The sequence below is a fragment of the Numida meleagris genome, chromosome 4 (assembly GCF_002078875.1).
Source record: "Numida meleagris isolate 19003 breed g44 Domestic line chromosome 4, NumMel1.0, whole genome shotgun sequence".
Classification (NCBI taxonomy): Eukaryota; Metazoa; Chordata; class Aves; order Galliformes; family Numididae; genus Numida; species Numida meleagris.
In genome coordinates, this window is record NC_034412.1 from 6402216 (window position 1) to 6421397 (window position 19182).

General features: G+C 39.2%; 1 long non-coding RNA gene across 9 annotated transcripts in view; it reads right to left on the reverse strand.

Annotated features, from left to right (window-relative positions):
* Window positions 1-19182, reverse strand: part of LOC110398168 — a 210490-nt gene that overhangs the window by 165620 nt on the left and 25688 nt on the right. For all 9 annotated transcript variants that reach the window (XR_002438239.1, XR_002438232.1, XR_002438240.1 and 6 more), the window contains one exon: window positions 4051-4189. This is a non-coding gene — a long non-coding RNA (uncharacterized LOC110398168). The remainder of the gene's footprint in view (window positions 1-4050; window positions 4190-19182) is intronic.

Sequence of the window (19182 nt, forward strand, 5' to 3'; positions counted from 1 at the left end):
TGGGTCTACTGCTTCTACTATATATCATCTCAGAATACCCAGGCTTTCCTTTTTTCCCCAGCTAGTTCAGAATAGAAGAGAGGTGCATAGTCAGGTTTGAGCATCTGGACAGAGTATATTTCCATGTGCTAGACTCATTACAAATGGTTTATTTTAAGATAGATTCTGAATTTATCTTAGAAAACACTTAATTCTCCTTTGTGTTTGGCATCGTGTTAAGAAACAAAACAAACAAAAAGCAAAGCAAACAAACCGCACAACAGTTGCAGTTGCTCAGGTTTCTGCTTGTTTTCCTGGAGGGGGAAATGGTCGAGCTGCTCCCATGCAATCTAGCCAGAGCAACAGAAACAAAGCATCCAGCACTTAGCTGGTATGCCAATGACTCTAATGTAAATATAAAACATATAAGGATTTTTTTTTTTTAAAGCAGCCTTTCAGCCTTTAAGAAAGGCAAGTAATAACTTTGTGCTCTGAACGGAGCCATTTTCACTATCACAGAGCTATGATAACTAGCTTCCTACGCAGTTTGTCATGCTGAATGTCACTAATACCATCTGAATACTGATATTGTTCATGACTTTTTGTTATGTCTCAAGTAAAGATTTTATGTATTTAATTTAGCAAAGGCATTGATCAACAGATATAAATCTTTGGAGAGGCTACTGATAAAAACTCCTTTAATATCACACCTAATGTCTGTGCTATGTTAGGCTTCAACAATATTTACATTTTATCCTTTTTATGAGCTCAGTGGCATTGCAGTGACAGTTCTCAAAGATGATTGAAGATCAGTCATCTCCTGGGAACACTGGCATAAATCTGGAGTAACCTTGCTGCTTCTGATGGAAATACTTTGTGCACGACCACGAGTGCTATTCAGCCCAGGGATTGTGCCATACCTATGATTACCAGCAAAGGGGAAAAAAAAGTGATGCCTTCAAGGGGATGCTTTGTGCTGGCTCTGGAGAGTCGATCTGTGCCCCTGAGGGCAGGACAGACTTCTCCTTGAGAAGTGCAAGGTTTAATTCCCATGGAACCACTACAGCCTGTTTTACACACCCAGTCCTGGAGGTGATGGCAGGGGTGGGGGCACACTGCTTCACACCTTAGATGATGACTTGATCTCACTGAGATACTGACACGCCAGCAGATGCAGCTTATTCCCCACTGAGAGGGAAGGCGTGAGCGTTTGCTGCTCCCATTAGCACTGTGCCAGGAGGTCACAGCAAAGGCTGAAGGGAATAGGGTCACTGTGTGGGTGTAAGCATGAGCCAGTATGCTTAGCCAAAATATTAAAGGAGAAAAATACAAGCAAAAATGGAGGCAGAGATAGCTGAAGCCCAATGTCAAAGAAAAACTCTTCGTTAGAGCTGGTAAAACAGATTTATCCTCTGAGCAATACTTCCATAAGAGGAACACATGCCTATTTTAACAGCTCTTGTCTGTGTATAATTATAATCGTGAACTTCTTATGGAAAATTGCTGTGCGAAACTTGGCCCTGTTTTAAATACTACTTCAGCATATGCAAGAAGTCTAGTGGTAATGCCTTAGAAATGTTAGTCATGTTACACCTCGGGGGCAAGATAAATAATATATGAATTGAATAAACACTCAGGAGCATTAATGGGAAAGAGTATGCAACTTCAACTACCCTCACCGAATTCTGTTGATGTTTTGATTTAAATTGGTCTAAAAGGGAAGAAGGAGGAAAGTTGAACCAGAAAGTTGTCAACAAACTGTGTTCACTTAAGAATTAGTGGAGAGTGCCACTTCTTGCAGCTTTCTATACTATATACATCTTTCCTACAGAAAAATTGTCCTGGAGGATATTAGAGAAAAATTGCATGCTACTTTTTTCTTTTAACTTTGTTTTTTTAAAAATAAAAAATAGATTTTTTTGTTGCAGTTTTTGCTGTGCAATTTCAAAATAAATAAAAACTTTGTACAAAATATTCAGAAATAATGCTACAATAAATATCATCATGCAGGGTGTCCCGTTTTGGGAGAGTCGTGGTCAGCTTTTTCAAAAGAAGTTATGCTAACAGAAGTAAGGAAAAATATGTGAACTATTCTGTTATAATAGGTACAAATCACTGCCATCCTGTTAATTAAGCAGCTAAAGGCAGCTGAAAAGCTGTCAGTTCTGCCTTTTGGCTTCGCTGTCCTCAGCACTTCCACTCTCTCTCCTGCCACAATCTCTTGTTACCTTCAGTCTTTCACTTCATCCCAAGCTCTATGGAACAGGGGCTTGTCTCTGTTTAGCTCCTGTAACATCTCCTATTCCTAATGCAATTGACAGTAACACCACAGCAGTGCAAAACATCAGATGCTGTGAAAGTACTAGAAAGAAACCAGCAGTGCAGTGCCCGCAAAGGAGCGCGGTGATTGTTGCCAGAAGGATGCTACTTTATTCATGCCTCAGACATCAATGGTTTGGAGGCAGAAAGCTTCATTTCTGGAGCTGCCATATATCACTTAGTTGTACAACAATACAATGAAGATTTAGCAGATTCTCTTAATTGAAAATTAGGTTGTTTTAAATAAAAATACAACACTAATTCAAGGTCAGCAGTGAATACCTGTAATATTGCAGGAAGCAGAAAAGAGGGAGAAAGTAATGTGAGTATATAAAAAGCATTAGAACAGGAAGCAAATTAAAAAGTGCTTCCAAATTGATTTTGAACAGTAAATGAGGAACGCTCCAGTCAGTTATAGAAAGACTTAGATTATTTAGAAGCTAATGGCAAAGGTTGTCCAAAGCTGACAAACACAGAATAATGAGGACTTTTAAGTATGTTACACTCTGTACCTCTTAAAATGCACAGATTAAAAATGTCCAAACAAGCAAGCTAAGGGTGGCTGGTTTTTCTTTTCTAGAAAATCAGAGCAAATACCAAACCTTTATTGGGTACAACCCGTATTAAATAAGTGCCTTACATTGGAAGGAAATTTAGCCAGAATGGTAAAGTTGTCTACTATGCAGCATAAAATGTAAGGAGAACAGCAAAAATAATTTAGAAATAATATGAAATCCACAGAAAAGAGGCATTGTGATCAATTAAATATTCCTGAACTTAAAATCAGCATCTGTATTCCTTTGCAAAGCTGGCCTTCAAGCACTTAGAAGTCAATATACTTAGAGAGTATCATGGGCTTAAGTAATCTTTTACAGAGAGAGTAAGGATTCTAAGTACTGTTTTGGAAAACACTGCTTTGTGCCCAAACACAATACCATACCAAGGCCATACCAGTCACATCCTCCCATTCATTCTGCCAGGCCACAGTTCAAATTTAAACAAATTCTATATAAATGTTCAGAGTGTAACTTTCAAAGCTAACAGCATCCTACTAACTCACAATGAAGCAAAACTACTGTTATCAGTCTAGCGTTTAATTAGGTGATCTAATCTTTTGCTCGTGTCCCAAAACAATTTTTCTTTCAAAGTGAGACAGCTGACATGTAGCTCCCAGAAGATCCTCACTATTACATGGATCTTCCAAGAGCATCCAACCATATTCAACCAAAATAAAAGAGTATTAATTCCACAGTATCTTTTGCACAAAGTCTTACCCTGGAACCAATTCTCACTTCTCCAAGCTGACCAGTCTACTACTGCATTTTAGAAAGGTGTTCAGTGTCATCTCTAAACATTTCCAATTCCTCATTACATGCACAAAACAATGAATGCCACATTTCACATCTCATGGCCTTTGTTTGCCTACAAGCAGTACTAATCCCAGCAGTTTGATAACAACAGTTCTTGGTTGTCATATATTAAATGACATTGACTACAAATTTTACAGACCTCCTATAGCATAATGTACTAATTACTTGGCCAACAAAAATCATTAAGCTTTTTAAATAATCTTGTAGCATTTCAAAAACATACTGTTCAATACCTTATTAAATTTAACAAACATTTCTTTGAGATTTGTAATTCTAAGGATGAGCACACATTTTGTTATCAAGTATGAAAAACACTAAGTAGAATAAATGATTAGAAGATGACAGAAACATTAAAAGAAAAGAAAGAGTCAAGCAGACCTACTTGAATGTTCTGGAAAACAGCGCTGAAAATCATCACGATATGGAGTTCACAGCCATTTTCAAGGCTAGCAGTTTCAGGATGTCATCTGTAGGTGTTTCGTGACCAGCACATCTGTGTTGCCATGGGAGAACATAAATACCTGAAAATGACAAAGATTAAACAAAGCTTTTATCAGTTAGAGATGGAACAATTTTTTTTTTTAATTTTTTTTTTTTTTAGGATTTCACAATCCTTTAGTTACAGCTTTCCAAGCACTGAGGGGTCAAAGAGAAAAGCCTGTGCTAAAGTCATGGAGGTAGCTATTTCCCATCTGCCAATCAGCTTGTCTTGATTACGTGGATGAGAAAACTTAAATTTGAAGAGGGATAACCAAATAAGCCACCTCATTTTCAGGACAAATTGACAAAAAAGGGTTCTAATAACAGATATAAAGAATGACTGACCATGCAATGATGGATTAAAAATAAGATGAAAATATTCCATAATCATCAGAAGCACAACATTTAATTCTTTATGAGGCTTCAAAATTTACCCAAGGCACAAAATAAATACACACGTCTTGTTCTGATTTAAAAGTGAATCACTGAAGAAAAGATTTAAAATAAAACCACGTATCGAAAGGGAGAGAGAGAATAAGTAGATTTTGGAGTTGTGTTTAAAAGGGGAGAATTATACCAGAAATACAAGAAGATTAAATAGGCTAAGTATGTAGCTACTGCTATCACATCATAGTTAGAAACATCATTGAATTTTGCAGGTTGTTTTTCCCCCAAGAAAATGAAAAAGAAGTTGCGTTTCACAACTTTCGGATCACGTTCTCACTTACTTCACACTGGCTTTAATACTACTCACTTTAATCTAATTTGTCAGCTCCAGTAACTATATATGAGGACGATTACAACCCAGAGCATCCTGAACACTTAGTAAATATTTTTGCCACTGTAATGCAGCCACGTCCAGGAAAGTGTGAAATGCCATGCAAAGATCCTATACTCTAAAGAGTGCATCAGAAAACTTTTTTTTCCGTACAGAAAACACAAGAAAAAGGTATCTTCATTAGTACTTTTTAAGTATGAAAACATATTTTTTCCCACTGAGAGACTGAAGCATATTTGAGACTTTTCTACATTTCCTTTTTAGTCTAAAAATTTCTACCAGTTCCACTCTAACAGAAACACAGAAATGAAGATCAAAACAAAAATATTAACTGACAGTCCTGATTGCCCTGGGTACAAGGCCTCTAACCCAGGATCTGACCTTACCACATGAAAAATATGATCTGTTGAGAAACACCCACACAAAGGATGTCTGTTTGCAGTATCTTGTCCACGTAACCCACCCCCAACAGCCTCACAATACTTTGATTTATAGCCCTTGGAAAGCTGAAGGAATGCCTTTTAAACATATTCAAACTGGTGTAAGTCTGTCTGAAATCAATAGGCAGTATTCATTTAGCAGGAGGTTGAACTCATGCCAGTCCTGGCTGAGCTGGAAGGTCAAACAAACAGATATTTCAGGCTTAACATTTGGGAAAATTAATTCACCTTTTATATGCATCTCTGAAATTAAATCTTTAGTTGTGGGAGCCAATAGCAGGAGCTGGAACTCTACAGTGGCCAGGCAGTGAAGATACTGCCCATAGCTTTAAGAAATAATGCTATGGATAAGTACAGATGTCATTTCCCCAGTTGTTCACGGTTTTCTAAGCAGCGGAATAGCTTTTGGAGGAAAGGAGGGCAGGCTTTATGTTCTGTACTGTATTTGCAAGCTGTGGGTATACATCTCTGTGCTTGAAACTGAGTTTCATGCTACTGCTGCAGCAGTGTGGAACAGGCCAGAAAACCTCAACCCATCGTTTGTGATGAAAGATGCGCGAGAGCTTTTCAGGGAGCACCACGTCCATCCCTTCCTCAGCACACCGCACTCTTCCCTTCCCTCTGCTTGCTTTCAAGCAGCACCGTTCAAGGCAGCATAAGGCCACATTGCAATCTCTGTTCAAAGGCAATCAGCTTTTCAGGGCAGTGGTCATTTATCATATCCATTCAGTACCTTGTCACTGCCAACCAGAAATAAGTGACCATCATGTACAGAGTCCTGCCAGCTGGTACTTTTTGCACAGGAGTGGGCAGCCCTTGCCCAGAAGGGTTTACCATCTAAATAGCAAGGAACAGGGATAAAGAAGCACAAGTGCCTGCATCTCATCCCTTGCAGCTGGCTCACACAGAGATCAAACATGTCAATGTAACCCACGGCTGGTCCCCGACAGGAACTTCCCTCTCAGCACAGAGAGGAAAAGGCAACTTCCCTCTTCAAAGAAAAATTCTTCCTAATTTTGACAACCTGAAATTCCTCAGTGAAGCAGCCCTGAAGTTGGTCCAGGTATAGAGGAGAAAAGCAACCGGCATGCAGAGTAATCGTTCCCTGAACTTTACTTCCAAGTTTCTCCAGACTATCCAATTTTTATGTTATTTTATCTGTGCAAGAAGGAAAGTACAGCTCACCTGACTAGATTATAGTGTTAGTGAGAGATTAAGACTTGAAGCAAGTCTTGTCATCTTTTATGAAGCATAGCATTAAAACACAGTGGTAAAGCATAAACTGCATCATTGCTAGGTAACATCAGACTTTTCAGTTATTATTATCCCATTCATCATTGTGCTTACACATGCAGAGATTTAAAAGTCAAATACCATAATTATACCCACAGGAGGAGCGTATGAATGGGAGCCCATACAGGGTTCATAGGTATACACTCCTTGCAAGTTTTGTTTCTACAGGGCTTTTTTTTTTTTTTCCTTTTTTAAAGCACAGCAATGCCTCTGTCATTCAGACTTACTTTGCCTTTCTGACACTGTAAATTTTCAAAGCAATACAGCCAAGTGTATGTTGTCAGCTTTTGTCTCATTTATTTTAGAAATCCTTCTAACAGTATGGTTTGATAATAATCTCACGGAGACTCAAGTTCGGAATGATGAAGGGATAAACTCACCTTTCCCATCAGCAGTCAAATATCACTGGTTACAGTTCAACAACCATACTTGAATTAAATTCAAGTCAAGAAATTGTTGGAAATCAGTGAAAGTGTTCCAATGAATTTGTGAAATTTTGGCTAAGGTTGTGTTTGCACATAAAGTTAATCCCCGTAAAGCCAAAGGCATGGGTTGCATCTGAGAAACAAAAGTAGGTAAATAATTTTTTCTCATCTTCCAAGATCAGCAATTCTGCCCAAAGCTCGATCCCAAAATACAGCTATTTCTAGAACAGACAAGTATACCTCCTTCACTATTTTATAATGTTGTTTCCTCCTGTTGTTTAATTTTAAAGCTGTATGTTATTGGTGTTCGTCATGATTTAATGTTACAGGCATTTGCTTAACTTACTTCGTTACCTGAAGCTAATTATTTCTCCATTGAAACAGGTATGTTCTGGTTAATGACTACTGTTAATAACATTTATGTTTCAATGAAGCTTTACTGCACTGAAAAACTCCTGCTACATTGCTTTTCTCCCTTCTAGCCTTGACATGTTTAGTTATAAAAAGCAGAGTAAAAGTATAAAATTTTGAAGTTTTAATTCTCTCGCTAAGCTCAATTGTCTCATAGAGCCGTGCTTCAGGTATTTTTTCAAAAATACAAATTAATGTAAGAATTATGTCATGTTTCATTTACTCATAATATCACAGTGCCAGCCAGTGTTCCTAACATTCACAATGCAAAAATGCTTGAGTAAGCATCAAAAAAAAAAAAAAGCTAAAAGGCTCATTGAGAGCATCTTGGCTCATGTAGCTTCAATTGCATTCAGCTGGGAATTAGCTGGTAACTACTATCATTATAGTGACTGTTATTACACAAAATTTAAACAAATGTACAAGAAAGAATTAACCCAAGGTTACAGGTTTCATGATCCATAAGAAGAGATCATGCTTCAAATGCCCAAGTTGCCTTATTTTTTTAGTCCGTGCAGAAAAAAAAAAGCTGAAAATACTGGGGAGCTGTGGCTTGTTGATCACCTGTGCAATTGTCCAGCTCACCATTGCCCTGGCGAGGATATGTACTGAAGAATATTGTCATGCAATGTCGGTGGGCAAACATCTTCAGGTATAAAGCTGACCTCCTGGCCCATAGGAGAGAGCGTTGCTGCCTGGGGAACAGCATTCTGAGGAGGGGAGACGTCGCCCAGCAAAAATACAAGAACAAGCCCTTGCAGTAGCACTGACTGAAGTAGCAGAATTCGGCAATGGCTTCTGTTTTACAGTTTGGAAATCCAGCAGGAGAAAATGGAAATCAATAATGGTGAATATTTCAGAATCCTGACCAAAAAAAAATGTTGAATTTAATGGAGTCTAAATTACACAGGGGTGCGTTTATTCATATCAGTACTTTTCCCTCCACTCTCCTCTGAAAGTCTGCACCAATTTTTCTTATTTAATGAGTTCCAGGAAGCCCCAGATACAACATCCAAAAGCAGTGAACTGATCCAAAGCCCCTCAAGGAACGCAAGGCTTCCACTGACACCAGCACCTGCGGTGGGGCTGAAAGGAAGAGTTATTTCCAAAGAAACAGACTGATACAATTGGCACATTTACAGCGTGAAATACAGTAGGACAGCAAAGAGTAGGATAAGTATACCAGAGCACAGAAGAAGGACAAAGAAGGTCACAGTCTAGCATCTCTGATTGTTTGATCCCAGCTGGTTGTGCCAACAGCTGCACAAGCAGTATCAGAGCCTGGTATGCTGCTGGAGCAAGCTGCTAGCGGACAGCGGGGCAGAGAGGTGGGCACAGCCATCAGGGCGAGAGCCATGGACAGGCTGAAGGGGTGGTCTCTGGATGGGACCTCCTCCTGTAAGTCAGCTAAGTCGTTCTGGCTATACCTGCTGCACTTCCTTTTCCATACTTCTAGTGGGCAGCTTCAGGTAATAGATTTTTTTTTTTCCTCTCCTTTAATCCATCACTCAGTTGATCTCTGAACAACTCCAAATTGAAGTAGTATTGCAATCACTTAACATTTCAAGCAACCTCCCAGGCCAGTTTCTGCTGAAGAACCAAGAGGAAGGGGGAAGTACTTTAGCACTTCAGCCAGGAAATATTATAAGATCCTGACGATACAAATCCTGCATCTGAGCCGTAAGCTTCAGTTATTGGACATATTCACAAGAACCCTGACAACAAATGAACTTGGATTTTGAAAATCTCTACAGCCCTGGACCCCGGCTCACCACCACCAATTTGGTGGTAATCTCAGCAGTTAACGAACAGCATGAGCCACACAGCCTGGAATGGTCACGTCAGCATCTGTAGCTGTTCAGCTACAACAGGAGGGCGATCAGGGATAATTACAGGGTGAACGAGTTGCATAATACAGAGTGCATCCTCAGCAGTACATTGTGTCTTGATTACCAGCACAGAAGCTAGAGCTGCATTGAAATTATTGTTTGAAGTTCATTACCTTTATTCTAACAGACTGAATGCAAGAGGCAGGGAACAACCAGTCCCAGAGATGAAAGAAAAAATTGGTCAGGGGCTTGGAAAGAATTGTATTGTCACCAGGCTGGCAGTCAGACAGCTGGTGATTTCTGTGTAGCACTGTTTCTAAGAAATAGAAAGGTGGACAGGCCTTTGAATGGGCAAGATTCCCATCCTGAGCTCTTCATTAGAAGGTTTAATTTTAGGACGCTGCTCGTCTCCAGTTATCACAAGGGATCAGGTAAGCCTATTTCCAGTGACTGCTGCCCAAGAGGTATATAATGCCACGTCCTGCAAAAAGAAAAGGACTAAAAGAGAAAAACAACTGCTCAGTCCAATGCTCAGGTGCTGCAAAGGGATGGTTTTTAAGATGAATACAATCTCTCACACACTAAAATGTTCCAGTAGTCTTTGGGTTCAGTTCTAGATCTTCAGAAGTAATATTTTCGAGCATGTCTTCACAGAGCCTTTGAACTTTTATTAGCCTATTCTCTGAATGGTTTCTTTATTCTCAGCTTCTGGAGAAGCACGCCTGAAGACCCTGTGCTCCACCTCTTCTGGCACTATCCCCACCATCAATCTGGATGATTTGTCATGGCAATTTTCATTGGATTTTCATGGCATTTCTCACTATATTACATATCAAATGAATTTAACTAATTTATCCCCTTCTTATGTTAATAAACAATTTGCAGTGAACTCATGCCTTCCCTCAAAGACACCACTTCCTTTTATATTCTGCTGTGCATAAAATGCCCAGAGAGCCTCTTACAGAATTCATTACTGATCTGTTCTGATGCAAAGATGAAAGGCATGCAGGGATGCTAAACTTAAATTTTCCTCAGAAGTAGTCATCAGGATGTCCCATCGCTGGTTCTGGCACAGACATTCACATATATATCTGATTACAATTATACCTGTATTCCTATTTGAATTCACCAAGTATTCTTGATACTTCTGCTCTTTATAGCCATTATTCTGAATACAAAATAGATAAAATTCTGAGTCAATACATTCACTGGAGGAAGGTACCAGTATGCTTGCACAGTGTTTAAGTGCCTCTTTGTGACTATAGGCACATCACTTCTGCTGAAAAATTGCACAAGCCTAAATCTGGCCAAATATTTTCACCAGCCAAGTGGACCCAGGGGTCACAACAGAAGCACTAGTTACCGAATCTGTTCTCCTTAGGACTCCAGGATGCTCTCATCTACCACGACTCTCAAGACTCAAGGACTGACACAGCTGCATCCAGCTTGGATAAGAGGGCACAGTATCAAGCTCACCTGTTCTAAATAGGTCTCTACTAGCCCATGTTATTATGGCATCTTCCATAACCACAGCAGTAACAAAACAAGACTATAGCACCAGTCTGTCTGATGGGTTCTCTCTTGTGTAGCCCACAAGACCCATAAAATAGGATTTCTAGCTGCATGAGCGCTCCCCTGGAATTGTCAAGAGAGAAGTCTACTCGGAGAATGACATACAGACAACCCTACTTTCTTTCACTAAGGCAAACTGAAAACAAGGACTGTCTGATTAAATATTCTCGATATAAATATAAGTAGCAGTGGATCATTCACATAGGTATGATTGTAAGCTCATTCTTAATGTTCAAAATGTAAAATATTCCCAGACAGTGGGTTCTATCATGGAGTATAAACAAAGTCTTATTAGAATACATTAACATGCAGCTGTTAATAAAATCAATATTTATATTAGTAAATTGTTTGGCCGTTGCTATTATTTTTAAGGGTTTTTTTTTCCTCCCCATAACATTAAATGTTAACCAATATTAATGTCAAAATAAATGACCTGACTGGATGTATCTGTATGGTATTCAGTTTGATATATATAGTATAAAAGTTTCATTTTCATTCTGAATTAAGAATTAATGACTACTTAGAGTGTTAGTCATGTCTTGAAATGCTATTTCTCCCAAAGGAAAGCAGTGGCAGAATTAGTCAACTCTGAGCAGCACAATTAGATGCAGCTTCATGAAAAGCATGGAGAGTTCAGCACATTAAAGAATATTATTTTACTGAGCATGTTACATGCAGTGAATAAGCCTTTTGTATGTCCGCAAACCATTTTAAATTAATTTATTTTTCATTCAGTCTTGCGTATTGTATCAGAACCTCAGCTATCCAAGCATCCTTCATTTCTCCAGTCATTAGAATGAATATATTAGTGTACTCTGAAGTAGGGATGGACCTATGGTTTAAAGTTGCTTCCAACACAGCACAGCAGAAACGTTCTCAGGGAGTGAATCCTGTGGTCATAATTTCTCCAATTTACTACCAAACATTATATCATTCCCCCACCCTCGATCTCCATGGGAGGGTAATAAGCAATAAGGAGGCAGTAAGGAATTTTAAAAAGAAGCCTGGTTCAGCAACAAAGAACATACTTATTGCTCAGTTTATGGTAGCCTGAGGTTTGAAGATCATTTCTGCTGTACAGTTCTCCTTGGCAGGTGTGTTTTGTGGGCCATCAACTGAAGAGCACAAAAAGGAACTGGAGAAAGGCAGCCCAGCTTCCCCAGGCAAGGGTCCATTACAGGTAAGCACAAAATAAGCTGAGATCCCAGGAACAACATCATTCCTGACACATTCTCCACTGAGAATTATTAAGTGCTGACAGTATGTTCGTCACCTGGGGTTAAACACATCCCGCAGAGAGGAATTATACAGTCCCATATGCTACTTGGCTGCAGCCAAACAAGTATTTTTGTGAATAAAATTTTTTCTGAGAAAGATTTTTCTCAACTGCAATTATTCGTAAATCCAGATCAAATCATTGAATTGCCTCAGAGGTTTAATAAAAGAAGGGAACACAAGCTTAAAAAAAACCTCTGTACATATTTTAATCTCATAGCTTGAAACAAGTCTGATATTTCTGGTTTGTTTTAGAATTATTTCACTTCCACTTGGCATAAGAAGGTATTCTAACAGCAAATCTTCATTAAAAGTATCCTTCCCTCCTACATTTTGGACTGAAGTTTGATTTTGCACAATATTAATTTTGGAGGGTTGTGTGGAAAGGAGCTGCCTACTTTGGAAAAAACAGTTCTGTTACGCAGTCATAACACCCCAGTGTTTTAAGACCTGGTCCTAATTTAGGTGTGTATTTAAATTAAATAGAATTTGCTTGAGTGAAAACACCAGGGACAGGGCAATTTTTTAAACGAACCGTGAAACCAAGGTGCCAAACCATAAGCTATGCATCTTGGGCAAAGGAGGATGAGAGAAGAGCAGAAAGCGCAAGAACATCTGTAGAGGCTTTAAGGAAAACAATATTGTTGCTTTTGAAAGCTCACAATGTTCCCAAGTCAGCAAGACAACTCCCATATTAAAAATTAGGAGCATTCTTTCACATATTCAGGCTTAAATTTGCTAAGGACAGGGACTGGATTTGGGCAAATTTAATCTAAGACAATGGGAATATAGAAGTTGTGCACAGAAAACAAGGGTAGCAAGAGACAATCATCATAATTGAGTTCAAAACCCTCCAGGAGACAAACAGATGATGCCAGTCATCAGCGGTAAAAGGGAAAAAATGAGACGAAATTAGAGAGGAACAAGCACTTTTACAGCTCCGGCTAAATAAAATCTCTAACTCTCCTACAGTGCATTAATGTTTATTGAGCAACAGAAATACAAAGGAAAAATGAGACACTGACATTATAGCCACCCACAGCCTTTCTCGGGTTTTGCTTGTAGGGATAGAAGATGAAGTAGTTTAATACCTTCTAATAAGACTGAGTCATACCACTACTTCCCATACGCGGCCTTCACAGCAGCAGAACGGGAACATCCACACTTGAGCAGGCTCAAGGATACCTACACTGCCAAAATTTTCCATTATGCGTGAAAATATTCGAGAGGGAGATCAAATTAAATATTTCAGCATCAGACAGGCGATGTGTCTGGCAACTCACCTACTGAGCACTCTGAATCTATGAGCATTTATGAAACTGATTATGTGATGTGGAAGTACAGAAGAGCATAGGACCCATATGGACAGCCAGAGGAACGTTTCTTGCACTGCGACCTGTAATTGAGCTCATTGGAAGGCTAAAACAGTTATAGAGGAGTGCTGTCCTCCACCACCAGCCAGGACCAGGAAGCCAAGAGAACACCCTGCAAGCACAGGCTCAGCCACGAGTGGGCCATCACAAAAGGGGAATTTGTGATAAATCAGCTCTACTAGACAGGGGATCCCTCAACACTGCTAACACTTATTCCACTGTACCATTTTATCAAGGCCTGTCATGGGGCTTGCATTCAGCTGAAAAGATCTCATTTTAATTAGGTACTGACAGTGCAGAAACACCAAAATTATCACTGCTTTAATTCCATCCTGCTATACATGGAAATTTAAATTTTGTACATCTCATATGTCACCTTTCTTCAGCAACCTCTGCTTCATTCATTGAAAATAGGGGAAGACATCCGCAGGAAGAGCAACTACTTGGTGCTTTACTTCTGTTTCCTCCCTTGGAAAAACCTCTGAGCCTTTTCCCTCCCTCCTCTGTTGCGGCTGTGCTCTGACAATAGCATTGTTTGTTTCCTTGTACGCTTTACGAGAATATGGGACATCACACAGCATTTGCATGATTCATGAGGAATACAACACATACTGCTGCTCATAAAAGTGAAGCTATATTGTTCTCTTTTTACAGATGCAAAACCAAGATGTAAGGGGATTAAAAGGGGAAAAAAAATCCCTTTGTTCTCTGCATTTTTAGGATAATTATTTTCCACACATAAAATTGTGACAGGGCCTTGAAAGCTGAACTTTTTGGTGCCTGGTGGCACAAGTCCCAGCATCTTAACAACCTTTGACCTTGGCAGCTCAAGTCCTGCCAAAACCTCCAACACATCAGCAAGGCTGGACACCAGATGCATGAGGGAAGGGACCAGCCTCCAAGGGTGGGTTTAAGTGCATGGGAGGTCCTGGCATGTTCTCACTTAGGGTACCAGGCAGACTGGGAAAACATCCCCAGGAGGTACCCCATGGTCTTCACTCAGCACGAAGGATGTAGAGAGATAGATGAATGAAAGATTCAGTCACAGGCATTTGGTGTTCCCAAAGTGAGAAACACCTTTCTTCTCATTGGGAAGACACGTCAGTCCATGGTGTCTTTGCACTGTCACTTGGATTGCTTATTCGTGCAAGTCTCTGTCAACTTGGTGCTCTCAGCTAGCTAAGGAGCAAATCCAGTCTTTTTGTTACTGGTGAAAGCACCTGAATGAACATCCTTAAGCCCTTCACTGGTTAAGATCTCGAGTATATTTCCTAATTTCAGCCCAGATGATTAAGATATGGCCTGATTAAAATGAGTAAAATCTGTAAGCAATGGCAAACAGCCTCTCCTAATAAAAGGGCAGTAAATACTGAGATGCATATTTCTCTTTTAGTCCTAAAATAAAGAGCAGCACAGTGATTTAAAAGGCTCCGTGTTTGCCTTTAAGCAGGTGTCTCATTCAAACGCTCACTCCTCAGACCTACTCACTGATAAATGGCATTGGCAACTACTCCTGAAATTTATCCAGAAAGAGAGATGGAAGCAACCATGTAAGCAAGCAGGAGATTTACTGCCAGATTCTGGTGCGGACAGTGCTTGTCTTTCTCATCCGTGACAGGGAAGATGACAGTCTGCTGAGAACAGCAGAAGGAAACAAAACATGAAGTAGGGAACGATGTTTTGCACTGTATTTGCTTTTCTTTCCTCTACCCATTCCCTGCTTTCACACAAAAACGTGAATGGGTATCTAGAGGATCTCCAGCCCCACAAACTCTGGTGTGCATCAGCAGAACACCTGATGCTTTCAGCCCAGTGAGAATCAGTTCCTATCAACTGAATTGTTCTAATCCAATGAACATAAACATCAGCTTTTTGGCACGTGAAGAAACATTTTACCTATAGCAACACTCATCTGACGAAACTTCTAAAAGCAGCAACGTTCATCGGTGTAAAAGAAAAAATGGAGGAGGAGATCATAGGGAAGAAAGGTAAATGAGACAGATTATTTCTGAATATTTCAATGTATCCACACTCAGAAATGTGCCCATCCAGTAAATTTTAGTCATTAAGATTGGACAGAAAAGAACAAGAGCATGACCTCTAAGATACTGAAATATAGAGTCTAATACTTACAGAGGCCTTTTAATTCATATGGTCTTTAAGCCAGTCACCCAGTTTGTATTTTTCTACCCAGACTTTACTCCAAATGTACTGACTCCATTTTTTTCCAGAACAGTACTGTCAAATAATATGCATTTTGAAATCGAAATTTTGGTAGAACAAGTCCTTTAAAATTCTAAGATCAATTTCAAAATATCTGGTATCCTTTAACTCCAAATGGAAACAGTTATGACCAACTATTGCAAGGCTAACATGAAACAGATGATTTGGAATAGTATGTAAATAGTAATAACATGAGCAGTTATTTACATCTTCCATACTGAGAAAAATGAAAAGAACAAGTTCATTGTAGTTTTATAATTTGCTTCATTTTGTTAACTTGCTGATTTATCAAAGAAAAGATTTGTCATCTGTGATATAAGAATTTTAATTGACTTACATCCTATTATAAACCTTGTGTTTTTCAGCAGAGGCCTTTTAATAATTTAGTAACTGATCAATTCACACATTAACATAACAATCCTTTATTGCTGAGTATATTTATATTGATGTCTGTACTACAGGGCTTTAGGTTTATAACCTTAATTACTCACGTGACTCCATATTGCTTGATTAAGGAATTGTGTAAAACTAGAAACATGCAGGAAAACTGTCATTAATTTAGGAAGTAACTTGGAATTCAATTCTTCCAGACAATTTATTCCCTAAAATGAGTCCCACAGCTGCAAATACCTACAAACTTCAGTGATGTTTCATTCCTTGAGTGAGCTCATTTGAAATCTTTCTTTTAAAGCAATGTGCAGTGGCATCGATTGCTCCAAAATTAGTTTAAATTAGGTCAGAAACAGACATCATTTTTATAGGCAATTGGTCTTTTATAGGTAAGTGGTTAGCTTATGGCTTTTGGAAAAATATTCTGCAGTTTTTCCCACTTCAATCCTGTTCTAATTCTTTTTTTCTGCCCCCACTTTATGAAATAAATGCACTATGGAAAAGAAGAAGGAAGGTAACTGGACTCCTAGAACCTTCTTGCAATTTTACATCACTGTCAACTTCAGATACCACAGCCCAATTCCCAAAGGCCTTAGATCCATGAGTAAGAATTCTTTCAGCGTGGGTCAGAAAAATCTATAAAACAACACTGCTGAAAAAGGCTATAGCAATGGACTGCTCAACACTAATCCAAATCCCAATTAAGAAAATGTAAGGGCCAGATTTGTGATTTCTTCTGAATGTTAAGTAGATGAGAATCTATCCCAGAATTAAAAAGAAAAAAATTTGCTTATTTGTCTTTAAAGAAGAATCACAGTATTGCATAGGATATGTTTAAATCAATCATTTTAGTCTTACTAAAAAACTACTTTCATTTATCTCAATGTATTGGCAATTCTTTGAGGACCTTGGCACCCCTGAAGTGCAATGCCTTTCCCTTTCGTTAGAGCCAGGAAGCTGAGGACACCCTTGGCTCACTGCGCCCAGCCCTAGATTACCAGTCTGCAGCACATGGCGTGGATTCCTGTTTCAGCTAGCTGCCCTGAGCAGCGATGATGCGGACACATGCATTGCTTTTACTCTGCCTTCTTAGCAGCCTGGCATTGGTGATTAATTTTTCAGACACATGATACCTGGAGATGTGCTAGATTTTCCTGATAATACATTAAAATAAATTTGCTTATAAAAGTAGCACTAAAGTTTCCATTCAAAGCCAATAGCTATCGCATAATCTAGACCAGAGTTTACATCTGGGGGAGGCCAGCCAAGCACTAGTTAAATCTGAAAAATACATGACAATTTATATCAGTTGAGAATCAGACCAGCTGTTTCTAATAGGGTTTCATTTGAAGCAATTAGAAAATGTGAAGTTAGAAACCCTATCATCTCGTTAGTTTTCCAAGGCCTATTATCTAGTCTGCGTATCGCTTCTAGAAAAGTGGAGATCTCCTCCTCCAATTACTCATTCTTAATTTATATGCCAGCCTTTGAGCTTCTCTGTCCACACAAGCAGCAGGACTTCACACGACACAAGCAGAGGCTGCTGCACCACCTCACGGCAACAGCAAAGTGTTCACAGGAGCCAGGACACTGTGAGGATGGGCTCCTTCTCCCTGTGTTTCAACCTCACATATTTTCAACGTACAGAATTAAGTGCGTGCAATATGCAGAATTTTTATTAGGTATATTTTACTTAGAGAACGAGTGCTTGCATGTCAGTGGCATGCAAATATATGACAACAGCTGCTGAATGAGGACTACCTTCTCTTCCCAGGGAAAGCAGAGGAATCCCTACACGGAAGCAGAGAGGCAGGCCATTGGCAGAACTGCAAGTAAAAGGCTTCAACTTCTGGTCCCTGGGCAAGGTTTAAGCCACTGCAATGGAACAGAAATGTTTCTTCTCTCAAGTCCAGCCCACGTACTACTAAATCTCACATGCTACTTACCTAGACCACAAAACTTGTGTGACTTCATTGCATATGAATCACACCCAAATCTGCAGCTTACATCAAGTTCTTTGAGTAGGAGTCAGTACAGAAGAGGGATGCAGCATCATTTTGAATGCTGTTAAAGGACAGGCTTTTTCTATCTGCACTGTAAAGATTTGTTCAGCTCAACCAGCTCAGAAAAGAGAAGCTGCCATACCATAACTGAGTATATCTATTAAATAAGAAGCTGAACTCTTTATTCAGAGCTAGTTGGGAGGTTTTCCTCAAAGCAATTTGTAATGGGGGGAAAAAAAATAATACACCAAAACCAGATTTTGTAAGATTGAAAACTTGCCACAGGAAGTACTTTCTGGTTTCTTCTGTGTTTAGTATTTTGTGGAAGCCATAAAATGGAGCGTGTCATGGGATAGACCATGCAGCAAGAACATCTAATCCCTGCAGCTGAATGGAGGCAAGGGACACCTAAACTGCAATTCTCATAACATGTTCCCAAGGCACATCACATTATACTGGTTCCAAACAAAAGGCTAAGTATTTCTACACTGTACTGTTCTACAGAACTTCTTGCTCATAAAGATTTTCAATTTTCATTCCAATCGAGGACAGAAACTTGTCGGAAAAATCAGAGTTTTCTGCGGGTAATGATTTTGCATTTGTACAGCTCAAATATTTATTTTTCCACCACTACTGTTTCCACATTTCTTAATACATCTTAGAACTTTCAGGATGACAGGACACACATTCAAAATTTGGAGATGATTATACTCTTTCAATACCTTCATTTTAACAGGAACACATAACAAGATTACCAAATACAAAATGGTAAATGTTCATTCTATGTAAAAAGTTAAAGACTATCCAACATCAATAGGAAAAAGCAAAGAAAAACTAAGAGCTATGAACAAAATGACAGTCCTTCCTTAGGCCACCGCATAAAATCCCGAGCACCAAAAAAAAAATGCAGCCAAGAACAGTTTTATATACACACACAGGTTGTTAATGCTTGTGGTATATTCAGGTCTGACACCTGGAGCCTCATGACACACATCAGACTTGCACAGCCTCCAAGGAGAGCT